Source organism: Pseudopipra pipra, chromosome 1 (assembly GCF_036250125.1).
Source record: "Pseudopipra pipra isolate bDixPip1 chromosome 1, bDixPip1.hap1, whole genome shotgun sequence".
Classification (NCBI taxonomy): Eukaryota; Metazoa; Chordata; class Aves; order Passeriformes; family Pipridae; genus Pseudopipra; species Pseudopipra pipra.
Window position 1 is genome coordinate 13,758,692 of NC_087549.1, and position 18,488 is coordinate 13,777,179.

General features: G+C 39.4%; 1 long non-coding RNA gene across 1 annotated transcript in view; it reads left to right on the forward strand.

Annotated features, from left to right (window-relative positions):
- LOC135409949 (uncharacterized) overlaps nucleotides 1–17,266 on the forward strand; it is an 80,076-nt gene extending 62,810 nt beyond the window's left edge. Inside the window, exons 3-5 of the long non-coding RNA XR_010428452.1 lie at nucleotides 9,147–9,215; nucleotides 11,021–11,150; nucleotides 11,952–17,266. This is a non-coding gene — a long non-coding RNA (uncharacterized LOC135409949). The remainder of the gene's footprint in view (nucleotides 1–9,146; nucleotides 9,216–11,020; nucleotides 11,151–11,951) is intronic.
- The last annotated feature ends 1,222 nt before the right edge of the window (nucleotides 17,267–18,488 follow it).

Below are 18,488 nucleotides of genomic sequence, written 5' to 3' on the forward strand. Positions count from 1 at the left end.
TGGGCCACTGAGGGAGAGCCAGAGGCTGCTTTAATCTTCAAGAATTAGCAATAACATGCTGTGTCAGAATTTTAGAGATTGGACTGAATCCACGTTAGCTTTACTGCTCTTACAAAACATTGAGACTGCATGGATGGTAGTATTTTCCTGCGCATTCATAAATGCCACTCAGATTCTGACAATGACCATCTTATTTATTTCAATGTATTTTATTTTATTTCATTATTTCATATTTTATTGTTTTCCTCACAGAGTTATTTACCCTCTGCTCAAGTCTGCCCCCTGAATTTCCTGTGACTGAAGAACACATTTCCTTCTATCTTCTGCCTCTGACTGGAAGAAACAGCCTCAAAAGATCAAGAAACAGATGGACTGTTCTTGGTGATTCTCTCACAAATGAAGGTCTAGTTGCCAGTGGCTTTAGTTTCACTGGAAGAGGCAGCTGCTATGATACAGCAAAATGGGAAGATTAAACGATTTGGGGCCAGTGAGTTCACCCAGGAGAGAAGGGGTGAAGAAGACAGTGTCTAGGCACAGTGAGTCACTTGTGTTGGGAGAGCAAGTGCCTGAACAAGGTAGGTACAGGTAGGTACAGACTAACACAGAAATGACTAAAACAAACGACCCTTGAAACATGATTTGGAGCAGAGCCTACAGCATATCTGCAGCACACATGAGATAAATCCTAGAAATGGTAGGAAGGGATGTCAGACTGGAACAAATGCTGAATCTTACTTTAAAGTGCCCAAAATGGATCAAAAGACCCACTAGGAAAATTCACTAAGTACTAAGAATGACTGATGCTACATGACTTCTGGGAAACTTAGTATCTGATAGTGCCCATAGGACATGCCCATGCAGAGGACATGCCTGCTTAGATAAAAGTACTGTGATGTATGTAAGAGCCTCAGCCATCCTTGAACGTGCTTCCTGATTCCCAAGAAGGGAATGGTGTAGCCAAGCAAAAGATTGTTGTTCCAGATGTGCATCTGGATTTCCCTCAGCCTCTCACAGCCTCCCCTGAACAAAGGGTCCATTAGAACATGCTCCCCTGCCATTGCAAAGCTGATCTTAGGATTTAAGCACATTAATTTTATGGCAATAAGAGCCCACAAGTGTATTCCCCTGTGCTTCCTCACCTGGTCAGCATGAACACCCTTCCCGCTTTCTTGTACTGAATAGATCCCACACTCAGTCCTGCATTTTAAGCTCCTTGAAAATCTGAACTTTGCTACTTCCCCCATATCTAATCAAGTATTTCAAACCTGTTCTGCTCCTACTTGCTTATTCTTAGAACTGGTAGGTAAGGACCATCATGGAGTCAGGAAAAGAAGCTCTACTAGGAGATATATTTTTTTTCTCTGTTTCCCTAAAAAGGCCTCCAGTCAGTTTTAGGAGAAAGGGATTTTCTGTTTGTAAGCCTTCTTCCTGGTGTTACTGGCAAAAACAAGGGACAGGTTTAAATAGCTCCTGGGTGGATCTTCTTTTGCAACCAACATCCCCAGCTCAAGCCTTCCTGCAGACTGTGTGCCCTCCTGATGTGCCCCCAATACACAACACATGTTGCCACCAAGTCCAAGAATTTATAGGAGACTGCTGGAACTGCATTCAGAGGAAAAGGCACAGAGGCTTAGTGGTAGAAAACAGCAATATGACTATACAAAAGAAAAATAAAAAACTCTTACCTGGTAACTCTGCCAAGAGTTTGTTAATTTGGTTTCCTGTCTGCTGGTGTAAACACCCAATAGCAAATGTCCCCTAACCACACAGCTTCATCCCTCCGCCTCTGCTAACCCTCTCTCCCGATGTGGTGGCACTGAGTATAACAGGCCTAAAGTCTCCAGGTGTACATGAAAAGCCTGTCCCTAAACCTGGTTCTTTCCTGAGATTTTCATAACTATTACAGCTCTTGTGATTTCAGTGTCAGTTGATGGGGAGAAGAAGTTGAAGAATTTATTCAGGACAGCAGCTGTTCCCTAGAAAGGACCCTGAGAAACCACTGGAGACCTTCTGCTGTCTCCAGATAGAATTAACTGTAGCTGACAAAGGTTTTTGTAACCTCTTCTCATACAACCCTAGTGACACTGAAGACATAGCTTCTTCACACAGCCTCTTCCAGTATTTAATTGTCTTCCAAGCTGAAAGTATTTGTCCGGGGTTCAACCTACAGCTCTCTTGCTGTTTTTTAACTTGATTTCTTCCTCTTCTGTGCTCAGTGTGGGTATACAATGGCTAATTTTGCTGCTGCTGTTTTAAAAGTCTTGTCCCTTTCTTCAGACTAAGTCATCCCAGTTCTTTCAGTTTTTGTTTTGCATAATCTTCATTCCTCCCTCTTTCATTTGTCCATTTGCTTTCTGGTTTAGGGTGGATAAATAGCTATAAAAATGCTCAAAATTACCCTTGGGGGATTCTAAATAAAACCCTTGTAATCTCTGTAGTCATCAGCTCCTTTATTCATACTAATAAGGCAGGATGAAGTATGGGTAAATAAACAACCCCAAGGCACAGCTAATACAAAGCGAGTATAAAGCAAAAGGTAAGTCTCTGTTTTGTAGCTCTGGAGCTGTTTTAGCTGTACAGCTATTACAGTAAACAGATTTCCACAGGGAGATGCAGCAATTCTGAAATACAGTAAGAGCACCTGAATCAGAAAGAATTTCTTTGTGGAAAGGGTTGTTAAGCATTGGAATGAACTGCCTGGGGGGGTTGTGAACTCACCATCCCTGGAGATGTTCAAGAAATGAGTGGATGTGGCACTTAGTGCTGTGGTTTAGTTGACAAGGTGGTTATCAGTCAAAGGTTGGACTCGATGATCTTGGAGGTCTTTTCCACTCTAAATGATTCTGTAATTCTGTGGTTCTCTCTGGCACTTGGCCATGCTCAAGAGTGAGGGAAAACTGGGGCTCAGTGGACCCAAAGATGACTACTATTAAATGCCATTCTTCATTCCTTTTATCTCAGAGCTTTTGTTCATATACAGTGGTGGATGGCTCTATGACATGTACCCATCAGGGATAGCTCTGTGTCCTCTAGAGCAACAGACCCAAAACTTTATTGGCCCATGACAATACTGACTGAAAATACATTCTGGAGCAACATCATTTATTCTCCTTATCAGCTTGAGTTATGGTATTAGCAGTCATGCCTGGCTACACATAACACTGGAAGTTGGAGTCTACAATATTGTCCATAAGCCACTTCTCCAAAGCTTCAGGCTACAGAGCTTACACATTGTTTTCTAGGATTGCATGTTCTTCTGAAGCTGTTTTCTGTAATGTTAGGTTTAGACACTGGCATAAATATACGTATTTGGCAAGGTATGTTTCTGGTTAAGATTCTGAAGATGTATGATGTAAAGAATTGAATTCTTTCCAATCCCAAATATGTAAAATGTGCCATGCTTTATTTAGCATAGCTGTGGACAGGAAGAAAGAAGATTTACCAGCAGACTGAGTGAATCAAAATGCCAGGGTAGTTTTTGACGAACATTATTTAACTTGCTTATATGCATTTTCAAAGTAGTATAAGAAATGCAAACTGATAGTATTTCAGTGTAACCTTCTATTAGGGAAACATTTACCATTTCAGCCCAGAGTACATGGGTAACAGGATAGCCTTGTAAGCAAGATGTGTATCTGAATAAGTCATAAGCCTCTTACACCAGCATACGGATCAGAGAGGATGCAGATCTGTGGATTTCCCTTTGGATCTGTGAATTTTCTACAAGTGCATCTCTTTCTGTTTGCCACCATCAGATCTCAGTGGAATGGAAATTTGAGGTTTGTGATAGTCCCTAAAGTGGGCCTCATCTGGTAAATTTCCCAGACACTTAATCCACTTGAGTCTTTTGAGAGGAATTAAAGAGGTATGCTAGCTCAGCCTGTCTGAATCTTCTTGTGTAGACATGTACCAAGCAGATATTTACCCTCTTTTGGTCTATACAACAGTATTAATTTTCATAAGCTTTTCTTGTCCTGGGTTTTGTTTTTTTTTTGGTTTTGTTTTTGGGTTTTTTTGTTTGTTTTTGTTTTTGTTTTTTTTTGTTTGGTTTGGTTTGGTTTTTTGGGGGGGTTTTTTGTTTGGTTTGGTTTGGTTTGGTTTTGGTTTTAGTTTTTTTGTTTTGTTTTGTTTTTTGTTTGTTTGGTTGGTTTGGTTTGGTTTGGTTTGGTTTCCGATGCAATTGCCTTGGGAAGGGACAGAGGGACATGTTCAAGTGATCTTTTGGATATGATTCTCTGTGTGAGCTCTTGAAGACCAGAAAGCTCTTACAGAGAAATAGAGGAGTAAAAAAATATATACAGCATATTTTTATTCTACCTTTATTCTGACATTTTAAAATTGCTTAGCATGACATGCAACATTGGCACCAGCCAGAGACAGAGGCAGGCCTGGACTTTCACTTTCTCCAGGACACTCAAGAGAAGTAAAATCCAGTATGTGCACAGAGGGATGTATCTGGTTGACTGTGATAGACATGAGAGGTTTTCATCCCAGAGACCAACTGGAAACCAGAATTACTCTGCTGCCATTCACCCTATTACAGTGTTATAACCTGACCCAAAATAAAGTAATTTGAAATTTATTGAATAGTCACATTTGGTATCCAAGTAATTTTTTAGCTTTAGTATGGCCAAACCAAAATATCCCAGTCCAATTTTGAGAAAATGGGTAAGCCATATAATTTCCAGTGTGTTAAGTGTGAAGTTCCCCCTTCAGTGCAATAACTTCATGAGTTTACCATCCTATATGGGAATAGAAGCTTATTTAACATTATACTGTCATGACTATACCCAAAACTATTAAAAAATAGCATTGTGGAGACAAAACCATTATGTTTTTTTTAGAAAGTGTCCATTAAAAAAAAATCCTTTGAGTAACAACTGTTTGGGTGATCCCTCTGTAAAATTAAGATGTCAATAAGGCTACAAAATGATGACTGAAAGACAGATGTCTTTCAGTGAGAAGTGAAGGGAAAACATGCAAACACTTATGAATGACAGAGATTTAACCTTCACAATCTGCCAAAGGAGAGAAATTATCTTTTTTAAAATTTTCACACTGTCTTGGAGGATTTTATTATAACGGAATATAACTTACTGGCAGTAATTAGGTGAAATTTGTGTTATGCAGGACACAAGGCTACATGACCTAATGGTCTGTTCTGGCCTACAGTTTGTTTAAATATGACTAATTATTTTATGCAATTTTTTCCAGTGTAACATAGTTTAGCAGTTAGTCAAAATGGAATTTGGTTATTCCTAGTAAGCAAGTGATAGATCAATGTGGGTAATGTTTACTTGAAGATTTCAATGGTCTACATATCTTCATGTGGTTTCTTTCATGGTTTTGCACATGAAGGACTCCACAGAATGTGAGACATGACTGAGCTCTTGGTCTGAGGTTATGCAGTATTATATCCAGTTCTTACAAAAAAATACAAAGCTGCTCTGCGTAGCCTGCAGGAGTACTTTTCTAGGGAGATCATCACATGGGGTCTTCTTGTTTAATGCTATGTTTTTCATTGTGAAATTTCAACTGATCATGAAGACAGAAAAAGGTCATTATCAACTGGCAGAGAATGTGCATGGAGGGCACAGAAGATCAACAGCAGCTCTGATCTTGGGGTTAGTTCAGTAGCTGCCCTGGGCCTTGCATGCACTGGGAATGCTGGATATGTTCCATACTGCTCAACAGCTACCAAGGATGTGTAGGAAGCTTGATTTGCTCTCAGTCAGTTTGTACCTATTTCTGTTCCTTTATGCATGGTCAGGAGATTACTCATTTGGAGGAGAAAAATGTTCCAGGAATTTGGAACTGACTTGCACTTAAACTAGAAAAGTTCTTTCTGTACCTCCTGCTCAGTGGCACTCAGGACTTCTCCAGCGGGGGAAGTATGTTGTGTAGAACAGTTCATCTGAAGAATGGATGAGCTCACAAAGCTGGTTGGAAAACGGAGACACTAAACTTGCATCTTGCATCACGCTTTCCCCTCATGCTTCATTACTTCCATGTCTGACATTAATGGGCTATGTTTTCAGTGTTTTAATCACATTTATTGTGGCAGGAGTGGTACCTGTTACAAGTATGGCTTTCAGTGGAATACATAAAAGAGAAGAGATCAGCATATAGCAGCCTAAAAATATACTTTTTGTATTTTTAGTATATTATGAGATCATTTTCATCCATAAAACCATGAGAGGGCAGCATTCTCTCTATCATTCATATTCTCTTTCTGGTGGAAAATAAAGAGATGCTTTCTTTAACATTCATCTCATAAACCACAGAGAAGTGTTATATATAATTCAGAGCTTGGTTCAATATTCTTTGTAATCAATATGAATGTTTCCCTTGATTTAAACAGGTGTTGGACTGGGGCTTCAGTTGTTCAAAATGACATCAGGAAGAATTGTCTACATAATTTAAATCAGAAGATACCAAAAATAAGCAGTCAGGAAATTATTTTGGTGGCGGTTAACCATTGGAACAAAATACCAAGAATACTGGTGTGTTTTCCACTTCTTTGTGTCTTTGAATTCAGACTCAGTGTCCCTTTGGGAAAAGAGGACAAAAGCTGCTGGGTTCAATACTGAGGTAACAGAGTAATATTTTGTGAACTGCATGGCATAAAAGAGAAGCTGATGCTCTGTGTACAAAGACAGGATAAGCCCAACATATTTTAATGCTGTCTGTAATTATTCAGTGAAACCTTAATGTTTCAGTGAGGGATCTTACAATCAAAATGGATGAGGAGCAATGGTCATAAACTAAAACACAAGAATTTCCACCTCAATGCAAGGGAGAACTTCTTAACCTTGAGGGTGGCAGAGCACTGAAACAGGCTGCCCAGGCAGGTTATGGAGTCTCCCTCTCTGGAGACATTCAAAATCCACCTGGATGAGTTGCTGTGTCACCTGCTCTAGTTAACCCTGCCTTGGCAGAATTGGACTAGGTGATCTGCAGAGGTCCCTTCCAACCCTAACTATTCCAAGATTCTGTGATTTCCCCAAGCAGGGGTGAGACTAGATGACCTTTAAAGGTCCTTTCCAACACAAACTATGATCCTGTGATTTTCTTGAAGTCAGCTCAGAGCATTTGCATCATCTGTACTGCACAAGCAGTCAGGTTTGCTAAGCAAAATGATCTCCTCAACTCTGGAATCCATTAATGTGGCCAATACAATTAATCTAGCCAACAGTTTCAGTGCAAAATGTTACGGCTGTGATGTGATCCTTTGAGCAACATCAATACAGTATTGTAGCAATAAGTGATTGGGGTTTTTGAAAGAATTAACTGTGCATTTTTTGCAAAATTAGAATAGCTTAAGATGGAGAGTGAGGTTTTGAAAAAGGGAAGCAGAATTGTTTACTTCTAAATATTTTCTTCAAAAATAAGTTAGGTGACAAGAAGCTACTTATTTTTTAGTGAGATGAATATTTAAGACATCTCCCAGTGCTAGTCCAATATAGAGTGGCAATTGCTAATTAGCATTCTTGCTTGCAATTTCAGCAGAGAGTAGAATTTAATGAACATGGAGACCGAGCTATTCTTTTTATACTGCTTGACATGATGACCCAACTCCAACCCCAACGGGTTTATGATGAAATTGTATTTTCTTATTTGTTTACTTCATATCCTGCTGTGAGAGAAATTCATGTTTGTCTCTTACTGTATTTCAGTCATTACAACACCCCTAAAATTATGCACAAAGTTTTCACCGTGAATACCCTTAGGAGGTACCACAAACTGTGGTTTCACGGAAAAGTCATTGGGCCAAATGCAATGGTAGGCAAATGTAAATGATTCATGAAGATTGCCCCAGGCAATCATGCAATGTTTGAGAAAGCAAAGGACATCCACAAGGGTTGGCAGTAAATGAAACAAAAATGTTATTTGATCTATATCTACTTTCATATAGATGTTATTTGATCTATATCTACTTGCATTTTCTTTCATTGATATGCATTACTTGAAAAGGTTTCCCATTTTTTCAGAGGGAAAGAAGCTGTGTCTATGTGTGATTTTTAAATAGGACCAAAATAAAGAAAAATGTTGATTTTCTAGTTAAGTTTTGAAGACTACTAAAGGGTGTTAGCATTTAATAACTTGAAATATTTTCACATAGCTTCCATAAAAAAAATTAATGTGAGGTACTATTAAATTTCCCATAACTTGCCATATAAAAATGAATTCAATAACAAGTGAGCTTTGCCAAGATGACTGTCTATTTTTTTAGAGAAATAATGTAGCTGTTCAGACTAGCCTACATTTTACATGGGGTTTGAATTAGCACTTTTTCAATGGGTCTCAAAAGCTTTTTTCTCTGCTATTCAACTCAATACTGAAGCTCCAGTTCAGGAAGGTACTTCATAGTGTGAGTAATCCTATTCAAAGTAGTGGGCTACTGACACACTTGGAGTTGGACATGTACTTGCACATCTCAGGAACGAGGCCTTGCCGTAACAACTCTAGCTGGAGTATGGGGGGACCCTTATATGGTTCGAGCCTCACCTTGTTGTGGTTGGAGTCATGCACTTCACTCACAAGAGAAAAGCAACAGTACATTTTATTGATATAGGACAGCGAGATAACAAAGTTCAATGGCAGATGTGAGAGTGGCTTAACAAGATTCATTGGCAAGGTATGTACTGCATAGAGGGATGTCAGGAGACCCTGTCGTCAAGTCATGAGGTTCAGAAGGGACCCCCTTGCATTCTAAACTCCTTCTCAGAGAGGAGTTTTAGCTGCAGCTGTATTCAGGCTCAGGCCCAGACTTTATCAACAGTTTATATCTAAAGGATCATATATGTACAAGCAATTCTTTTTATCACTTTGCTAAGACTTCCAAGTTTCAGTGCTCCTATTCCCAATTCACCTACTGAATATCTGATGTGATAAGAATGCTCTTAGCCTCGAGGAGTAACCATGACAGGTGTCTCCCCACTCAAGGGGAGATTCTGACATGGAACCCTACCATGCAGTAGAGCTCAACAAGTCCTGGACTGTCTGCTAGTTATGGGGATAAGGTGATTGACTTACAGTTGTATTTGCATACCAGTTGTGTTTTGGTTGGCTCATGCTCGACTTGCCCTCAGCTGCTGAGCAAGATTTATACCCCTTAACTATTCTGTTGTTTTCTGTCTCCCCAGAGTCCAACTGAAGACAGATGCAACAATTCCAAGTGCCACTGGTGGGACATTTGCTTGAGCAGAGAAAGGGTGAGGGAGGAGCCCTCACACACCTGAGTTTTGATTTGATCTCTAAAATAGTGCCTACCACTCTGCTCTTCATTGGTGTGGTGCCACTGCCTATGCTTTACCATATCTAAATCTTACTTATTCAGAAAACATTCAAGAGGTCACAGCCACTTTGTGAGTAATATAAAACATGGAAGTATGAAATGCAAACAGTCAAGACAGGCCCCAAAAGAAATGTCACAACATGCGAGGAAAGTGCATACGGTAATAGCAGCAGGAAACATCATAGCTTTGGGCCTCCTCCTTTTTTGATAGAAGAAGAAGTAGAGTTGAGGAGGGAGGGGTGAAATGAAGGAAAGGTAATGAGGCTACATGAAGACAGAGATAATGGGAGGGGAAAAAAACAGGTTTTCACTGTGGGGCAATGAGATTCCATTAAAGAGATCCTTGATCTGGGTTCTGCTTTCTCCCCATCATGTTGAGTCAGCTCCTACAACCGGGTGGCAGGGAGAAGGGAAATGGAGAGATAACCATCACTGTCTGGCTTTTGCAGTTGCCAGAGTGGCTAATGAATCTCCTTCGCCCTTCTCATCTATGTCTCAATTTAATTTGCTTTTTTCTGTGCAGTGCTGTTGTGGAAGGCCATGGATTTTCACTCATTTTAATAGTCAGCTGATGTATTCAACAGGGAGCTTACTTTGCTAAATAAGCTAGAAATCAAAACACCAAGAAGCATATTGCAGTGAAATAAAATACAAACTCTAATTGATGCAGTAGTTTTGAATAAATCTTTCCATTGTCACAGTCCGCATGCTAAATGCCAAGGCCTGTCAACACCACTTCTTGTTTACCTACCTAAGGTAATCATATAGCTCTTCTTACTGCAGAATCCAACTGCATCCCAGTTTGAGGTATTAATCTGTTAGCAATACCACTTTATGGGGTTTTACCCAAACAGAATAAAAAACACATGGCAAAAAATAAATTACAGGCTCCATTTTGCAAGATTGTCAGATCCCATCTCTTCTTGCAGAGCCAAAATAACTTGGAGACCAGTGTAGATGCTTTGCTGGGAGCGCATGGGTAAGGTGATGCCTCAGCAGAGAACTGAAGTCAGGTCTTTCAAGAGCCTTACACTGGGCCACTCTGTCCTTTTGTAGAGAAATGGCCCAGGGAAAGTAAATTTTTGCAAACAACCCATGTGAGGTTTAGAGATAGTAGATTTGCTATCTTTATGGAATTGTGATGGTTTTCATCTCTTTGCAACTTCAAACTGTGCATGTGAGCTGGAACAGCAGCTGATTTGTCCTCAGATTTGCTTGGAAGAGAGGCTCTGGAAGAGATGCATCCAATGCACACTTATGCTGAAATTTTACATCTGTCCCTCTGGGTATTTCCACTCGGAACATGTAAAGTCATTTTATAGGCAGAAAAGGAGGAAAGATGAACCCCTAATTTATGAGAAATGTGAGGTAGAGGAAGCAGAAAAGAGAATGTCACTGATTGCAGTCTTCTGCTATTGCAGACCAGACATCACATGGTCCCTTTCATGAAATTAATGGTTTAGTGAAAAAAAAAAAAAAGTCCTGCTACCAAACTAGCCCCAGACTCTGTCCTGTGCCCCTCACTGACTTCAGCTGGCATCTCTGAGTTATATGTCAGATTGTAATTAGGCCTCTGAAAGTAGAAGATAAAAAAGGCCTTTTGTGGCATTTTGTGCCAAAAAGGCTTAAATAATTTCAGTGTTTAGGCTCCCAGAACTGTTTTTTATTTTTCAGGAAAAAGGTCAATTTTTTACTTTTTCCATTTTCTTCTGGTTTTTACAGGTGTCCTTTTTCTCCTCTTGCACTAAAGAGTCGAAATTTGTCCTGGTAAATTTATCTGTAAAATCTATTTTATGGTTCAAGATTCTACTGTTGTGAAGACATCACATTTTATTTAACAAGAGGTATTCAGGTAGGTCCTATAAAAAAGTATTATTATCCTGAAAAATCTCTCTTAAAAACATTTTGAAATTTATTCATGATAGTCTGCAGAGGGTTTTTTTCTAAGCTACTATATAGCAAGGATATAATTTTGTATTAAGTTCTAACAGCTCAGAAAGTGCATGAAAAAATAATAATTTTCTATTAAATGCTAAAGGACTTTCCTCCATGAGGATATAAGGAAGCTCTACAGGAACTGCTAGTTATGCTGCAGAAGGATTTTTCAGGCTTAGAGAGCTTGGGGGAGGGTGTTTGAGTGCATTAGTATTCACTCCACATTCTTGCCTGCTGTTCCACATGCACTGTTTTCTGCCTCCATAAACTGCTCTGGATGCAGATCAAAATTATTTAAAAGAACTCAAAGGGAAAAAAAAAGCAGAGCAGAAGTTTCTGTGTATTTCCACATTTCCTTCATTTTCATTGGCATTTACTGCTGGTCTTTTTATAGCAATATGAAAAAAAGATGGCAGAAGCAGAGAAGGGAAAGGCTTTGTCTGATAAGAAAGGCTTTTACATTTTAGAGAGAAGTTCTCACAACAAATTAGAACACTGTTGGCTTTCCTTGTGCAGTCAGCATCAACAATTTAAAGCAGCAGCACTAAATTCTTTAACTCAAAGGGCACTTTGAAATTATTATTATTGTTCATTATTATTCATTCTTGTTTGCAATCAATTTTTTTACAGAGGAAAAAGCATAGTCATCTCTTCTGCGTTAATCCTTTTTAAAAGGGTGAATGTTCATTTCCTCTCTTTTCATTTTCCACTTTTCAAGACTCTCTAGTCCTAAGCCATCCAAGAGCAGACCTAGCCAAAGAACCATTCTTCTCTCTCCTCGAGTTGAACTCACAGCTGCAGGAAGATTTACTGAAAAATTTCCGGAAAGATCAAGAGAGCATGATCACCTGAAGTACATGGCTTTATCAAGAAAGTTCTGCTTTACTCCTGCTAAAAAAAAAACCAGCTGCTTACTATAGCTTGGGAGGAGCCTTTAAATTCTTGTTCACTAAAACAACCCTGGTTCATGGCCCATCACCACTGACTCTAGGCTTCTTCTGTAATATTTGTCCTAGTAGTGTTATTTTGCGTCCCGATTGAAAAGGAGCATGGTAATGTGCAAACTTGTCTCACAGTACAAAGCTGTATTGCCTACTCTGAGAGCAGGCTAGAAAAATCCTTGTATCTCTAGAAATATGGAAGTGTATGGAGATCTCCATTAAAAAAAAAAAAGTGCAAAAGCTAGAAAGTTGAGGGTAAGCCTCACAAGCAAAATCCCCCAAACACTGTGAGCAGACAAGTTAGAATAAAGCTGAGATGGAAATTTATACATTTTTAGAGAGGTGAATAAAGACAGATTCAGGGAAGAAGTGTATCTTGCAAACACACGTACAGTCAGAGAAGTCAAATGTCCAATGTTTAAAACTCACATTGCATGAAATACAGCAAACCCACAGTGCTAACTGAGGCACAGTATGGTAGATGCAAAATCTTTAAGTCAACAGCATTCCCTTGTGGACAATAATCACTGACTGGGAAATCTCTTTAAAAGCCCTGGTCCCTGCTGGGTGAAGTGCTGGAATCTTTGCTGTTCTCTCAGGGTGCCACCCTGCTGTGTGCATGGTGATGAAGAATAAATATGCATGAAGTCGACAGTTAGTTTGGCTTCCACCAAAGCTTAATTTAGCTCACTTCCCAGTGCTGAATAAGAGAAATTAATAATAATAATTAATAGTTCTTTTAACACAGTGAGTAAGGAGCAGCATGTGATAAAAATCCTAAATCTAGGGAAACTTCATTGCTGGGAGACAAGGACTGTACAATGTATTCCACATTGCCAAGGAAGTACAACATACTTTGGAGGGTACTGATGGACTAAACAAAAGAAAATGTCTGGTCAGAGGAAACAAAGGAATGCACTGTAGAATCCAGGGAGGATGTAGTACGGTCCACACCAGCTGGAATGCATCTCCTGAGGAGGCTGAAATTCCTTCCATCTTCTTCCCCCTCCTGTTTTTGGTTTTCGACCTTCTCTGTCAAGAAAAGGACAAAAGCTCTATTATGTCTGAAGTCTGGCCACAAGCAACAGTACCTAAAAAGTGCTTCAGAGCATTTAGCACATGAGCATGTGCTATTTCTGCAGGACCTTGGCAAGCTTTCTCAGTGACTTTTGCCATCATCCACAAATTGCATATTCCTTCAGTATAACTTCACAAAGGTTCCTCCTTTTCTTCTTGGCTTGCACCACTGTACTCACTTCCTTAGAAGCCAGAAGATGCAGAGCTGACATTGTACAAGGAATTTTGAATAAATTCTGATATACATTTTGAGGAGAAAACATGGGGTGTTCATTACTGATTTTGTTACTTTATTGTGGTTATTTCTGTGTATAGTTGTAAATGGGTTTTTTTGTGGGTAGTGCTGCACAAAGTCTGAGAAAGGTAGCATACTTCCCTACAAAATTTCAAAATGTTTTTAAAAGTACAGCAAGTAGAAAGCAGAGAAGTACATTCTATTTTTATAATATGTATAGTGTCGGGGAAGGTTTAGGTTGGATATCAGGAAAAAGTTTTCATCCAGACTGTGGTTGGGCACTGGAAGAGGCTCCCCAAGGAAGTGGTCACAGCATCAAGCCTGATAGAGTTCAAGAAGCATTTGGACAATACTCTCAGGCACATGGTATGATTCTTGGGATGTCCTGTGTAGGGCCAGGATTTGGACTTAATGATCCTGATGAACCCCTTCCAACTCATCATATTCTATGACTCTATGATTCTATATATTACACATAAAATACATACACTTATGGCCTGCCCATCAGACACTCATTGCTCCCAGAGAGGGTGGATAGACTAGCAAGTAAAGAGTCTTCAAACTTCATTCAAGAAGAGTGACCTATGAACAGAGGACAGTGCTGATGAAGACATAGACATGGTTGAGGGGAAATGGACAAGCTGGGGCTGTCCTCAATGGCATGGGAAAGGAAACAGAAGCTGGATAAAAAGAAACATGCAGATAATTAGTAAGGGAAAGGACCATATCACTCTCAAAGGTGTGGACAAGATGGTTTTGCTCAATGCGGTGGGAAAAGGAAAGGATGTTAGAGAAATCTGAAGGAGCATCATAGTGATATGACAGAAGGCAAGGTCAGAAACTTTGTATAACTAAGGAGAAAAGCTGTGTGTCTGAAATTACTGTATTTGTAATGTTATCTGTATAACTAATAGAACTGTCATACAGATTGTTTAATATTTGCAGCTGAAAGATACTGCTTTTATACCAAATATTCTTATTTTGGTTGATTTCCTTAGAAGACTCTACTCTCTCATAGTGGTTCTTCTGCCCAGCCTCAGCAAAGTCTACACTCGAGGTTCCAGTCTGTTATCTCACCTGTGTTTCAGACTCTTCAGCATTGAAAGCCCCTGCTGTACTGTAGATGTTTACTGTCACAAGAAGCAGCAAAGGTCCTGTGACAAGAAGCCAGCTTCTTCTCACAGATGACAACTGCCTTTAAATACTTTACTGGTTGAAAGGGGAAAGCCTAGAAATCCCCAGGTGGTGAAAGCATTTGGATGTAAATTATACAGGCTGTCCATCAAGCTGCACAAACCAATAGCTGATTCACAGTTGAATGAACCCAGTGTCTGAGATTTGAATTCAGAGCATGTAGCAAAAAACCCTCAGATGTCAATGCAAAATTCATTGAAGGCTGAGTGTGGCATCATTTCTGGCCTGACAGCCTTGTGTATATGGAAAAGCAGAAGGAGTGAAAATTGGTGCCATGTTAATACTGCCCAAATATACACAATGAAGTCAGACTGAAAGCAGTGAAATTGCAGCTGCTCCTCATGAGCTAACAGGACTGCTTTCCTTAACCAGTGACCTTCAATTACAGAGTAGCAAGCAAATTAGCAGAGACAAAAAAGAAACACCTGTTAGCCAGAAAATCTTACTGGCTAAAGCTCGTCTTGTTTCAGTTCCAGTTTCCGTAGCTTTCGGTAAAATATGTGCTGTCTCTTTCTCTTTTGGAGTACTGGCATTAACTGGAAATGTTGATTCTGGAAACAGTGAACTCCTTCTTATCAAATTGTCTGGTTTACAAATGGTTTTTTTAGAAGACCTTAAGGGTTTCTAAGTGCTTGAAGGATCTGAATCATTGCAGAAGGCCTCCTGATGTCACAGAGATCAAGTTAGGAAGAAATGCAAGGCCAAAAATGGCCAGGGCAGGAATGGCTAAATGAAATTGCCATTTCTCAGTACCAAGCTCTCCAGCACTCCATATGCTCATGGTTGTTTGCTGTAGGTTGGAGTGACTATGAAGCAGGCTGGGATGTAAATTTACAGTGCAGCAGTTAGGTTGTCCCCATACAGGAGTGAAGGGGCTTACTCTGAACTATATCCGTCTAAAAGGTAGCAGTCTGGTCCTACCTGATACAGGTTGCTTATAAACCTGAAAAAATCACAAATCCAGATGAATTACATGGTGTGAATCCACTTTGAAAGGGGACTAGAGAAGACAACAGTATGTGCATGCTAAGGGTGTCCACACAGGGAACTATCACTCTTCAGATTCACAAGCTGACTTAATTCCCTAAGTAGGCAAGCCTGAGCAGCAAAGAATATATGGCCTTCTTCCCTTTGAATTTGGAGAAAATGTTTGGTGGTTTGTTTTGTTTTTTATGGCTGGTAACTCTATACACCTTTTGCGTCTCTTAATTTTCCGGATGCTTCATTGAAACCTTAGGATCTTATAATCAAAATCAACTTTTTAATAGGACAAGCTCCATATTTCCTTCTCTGGACACAGTTTTACAAGTGAGGTTTTCCTTTTGGAATATTAGCACCTTTTATCTGCCTCAGATTTACAAAATAAGCCATAAAAAAAATGAGGCAAACCCACTTACAATAAAAAACAAGTCACACAGTTAAAACAAAGATAACCACTTAGGCATAAGTTATCTTTTGACAACATTAATAGCTAAATACCTTTTTTCATCCTTCAGTATATGTTGGCATGAAATCTTTTCCTTGGGATTTCTGAGTTATATGAGGGAAAAAGGATGGGGAAATGTCTGCAGAGGGTTTTCTCCTACTTTGGCCAAATCTGAAACATGCTTTGCTGCTACCTGTGCCACCACACTGCCTGCAGATTAACAGTTTTCTTTAAGCCTCCATTTTCAAAGTTTTCTCAGGATAGTTTGGATCATCAGCTCTTACAATTTAAAGAGAGATTAATTTCTAAGAGACAGCTGTAACAGCATGGTAGAATGCCAGATTGTTTCCTTCTTGCAGCTACTACTATGTTTTCTTTCAGAGGCAATTGATCTTTTTGAGATTCCTCTTCCCCTTAGTTTGACAGAAATCTCTTAATTATGAGGCTCTGAGTGTTGTCTAAATGTAATGTGTGGTGAACTTTAAGTCCCAAGCCTGAAGCCACAGTCTTCCCACTGTTTGTTGTTTGAGCTCAATAAACATCACACTGATATATTGAGGTGACTCAGCTATGCAGTGTTCACCTGCCAGCACCAAGTCACTGGTCTGGACTTCTGAATTTTTCCAGATAGCAGACAGGCTGGAAGAGCAAAGCCATTTATATACCTGGTGATTATAATGATGCATGGGAACAAAAATAGATTTACAACAATAATAACATCCAGGACAGCAATACAAATAGTGAGGATAAAAAACAGGGAAAGATAAATACCTGTCTGGAAATATGACTACTACTGAATCAATAGGCTGATGTCCTACCAAAAGCACGTCACTACAGATCAAAAGCAATGGAGTGTTGGTAACTTTCACTCTGCTCAATGAAAGTTACCCTTTTTCTCCAGTCTATCTACTGTTACAAATTGCAGGGAAGCATTTCTATTAATTAGAGGGCTGCTTTTACACCGCTTTTAACTAATTATTGTTAAAACAAGCTAGTCATATTCCTCTAACATGGAATGGAGTACTTAATGCCTATACTCAACACTTCAGGTTTGTTAATAAAAGAAATCCTGGGGGTTTTTTTAGTTTCTTTTCCTATTACATTTTGTAAACTATGCTATGAATAATGAATAATGAATAATTAAAGGTACAACTTTTAAAAAATAATTTCAGGCTGTGTCCCTTCTCTGTTATGACATGTAGTCACAAACGTGGTTATTTTAAACACTGCTGAGAACAGCTTGGTTGTAGCATGGACAAGTGTTTATTACAGGGTTTACTGCCTTGTCCTATGATTCCATGCTCTGCAAGGCACATCTTAACTAATTCCCAAAGGCAAAGTGGCAACATTGTAAAACACTTGTGAAAACATTCAAACTGCAGTTTAAACCTTGTTAAAATGCAGTTCTTCTTTGGAAAGTGACACTGAAAATGGCAGTGTGGGATCCTGTATTTATTGTCTATGTGTGATTTCGAGATCAAACAAGCTAAGTACAACTATATAGTTCCATCCTGACATCCACAGCCAACTCTACGGACTCCAATGAGATTAAATAGTTGAAACTTTCATGTTCATGTATCGTTAAGACTATGGTCTCCTTAGCAACTGTCCAAACCTACTGTCCTCGTTGAAACAGATACACCTTGGCCTCCTTCCATTTAGCTGAATGAGCTTGAGGAAGATCTGTTTTCTTCTCATTGACCTGTGCCAGTTTTTTCACTGCTTGTGGAAGTAAAGTGCCTTTTCAGACAAGTTGGCAAATCTAATTCTGAACAAAAACATGCACAAAACAGTTATGTTGAAGAAGATACCACTTCTTAATGATAGTTGCATTTTCAGCTAAAGAACTTTAATGGCTTTTTAACTTGGTTTTGGGTCTGGTTCATGATGTAAAATATTTTGATCTCTAGAAAATTCTGATATGAACAATATTGTCTATACACATTAACCTGTTTGAATATAGGCTTATGAGCTATAGTTTTATTTCTCTAGAGAGCTAGCTGTTGTGCGTTTATGGTTAGCACCAGCAATGAGAAGACACAGCCCCATCCAAGGCCCATGGAAAGTCAGTTAACAGTGATATTTAACCACAGGGAGCTTGCTATGGGTTTGATGTTTTTCTTTCTCCTCTATCTGACAGGGAAGTAATCAGCTTCATCTACCTCCCAGGGACCTCTGGTTTGACACTGAAACATGCCGTTTCCAGTCAGAAGAGACACACGGCCATGTCCAGCTCTTGGCCTCAGAGAAGACACAGCTAATTTGGCTTAAATAACTTTTGCTGATGGAATTGCTATAGCACTATGGTTGACACTTGAACTTGGCCCCTATATGGAGAAAATCATAGCTACCCTGACATGGTCAGAGATGTCCATGTCAGGA